Below are 1,351 nucleotides of genomic sequence, written 5' to 3' on the forward strand. Positions count from 1 at the left end.
CCAAAAAAAAAAAAAAAAAAAGAGCCCAAACTTCATCTTCAATTATTTGGACATTAGTTTCTTTGGGTTTGATTTTATATTTGGGCCCCTCTTATTTATGTTGAGCCTAAATTTTTTTTTTCGGAAATCAAAGCAAATGGGATAAATTAGATAGACAACACATTACAAAGATAGGAAGGAGGGTTATTTAAATTTGGACCTCATATACCATACTCTTAGGTCTATTATTTTGCACTCTCATGAATCATATATGGGCTAGTTTTGGAATAATAAAATATTTCTAATAATTATTGTAAAATATGGTTGCTCTCACAAACGAGAATTCACTTAACTCGCCCTCGATGGAAGTAATTTTCTTACTTGGGCGTTGGATGTTAAGATCCATCTCACATCTACCGAGCTGCAAGACACTATCAAAGAAACCTCTACGTGGAATACGACCCGAAAGGCAAAGGCACTGATTTTTCTCTGCCATCACCTCAACCACGATCTCAAAAATTGAGTACCTGACCGAAAAAGACCCTTATGTCTCTAAATGATCGTTTTGACCAACAAACATCATTGGTCTTACCCCAAGCCTAATATGATTGGCTCAACCTTCGATTCCAGGACTTTAAGTCCGTGACTGAATACAACTCCGCCTTACACAAAATTTTGTCACAACTTAAGCTCTGTAAGCAAAATGTCTCAGACGATGATTTGATTGAGAAAACTCTGTCCACGTTCCATGTGAACAACCCTGTGCTCCAGCAGCAGTACAGGGCTAAGAATTATACCCTGCATCAGAGCTCATACTAGCTTTACTGGTAGCTGAAAAGAATAAACAGTTATTGATGCGTAATCATAATACGTGTCCAGCCGGTAATGCACATGTGCCTGAAGCACACACTGTTGCTCAGCAGAACAACACTCGGAGGCGTTGGGGCAGGAGAAGAGGGAGATGTCGTGGCAAGGGCCTGAAAAGAGGTGGCAGAATGGGAAATAACAGCAGTGATTCTCAAAATTTTTTTCCTTACGAACTCTTTCTCAGTTTTTTTTTCCATGCTTGCGAGCATACTTGGGTTTAAACACATTCCAACAATTTTTTTCTCTGAATAAATTTACCTCATGGATTTTTTATTGATACCAACTCCCCTTCATTTGTTTTTAGAAATATGGGAGATAGATCAACCTTATCCTTGGTTGATAGTGCGACCACCCATTCTATCTTGGCAGATAGGATATTCTTTCAAAATCTTAAACCTCACACCGACAATATATCGACTATTGCTGAGGATAGTATTCCCATCGTGGGCTCCAGAAGAGCTCACTTATATTATCGAGGGATACTTGTTTAACAATCGAAAGAGCC

Source organism: Ipomoea triloba, chromosome 9 (assembly GCF_003576645.1).
Source record: "Ipomoea triloba cultivar NCNSP0323 chromosome 9, ASM357664v1".
NCBI classification, from domain to species: Eukaryota; Viridiplantae; Streptophyta; class Magnoliopsida; order Solanales; family Convolvulaceae; genus Ipomoea; species Ipomoea triloba.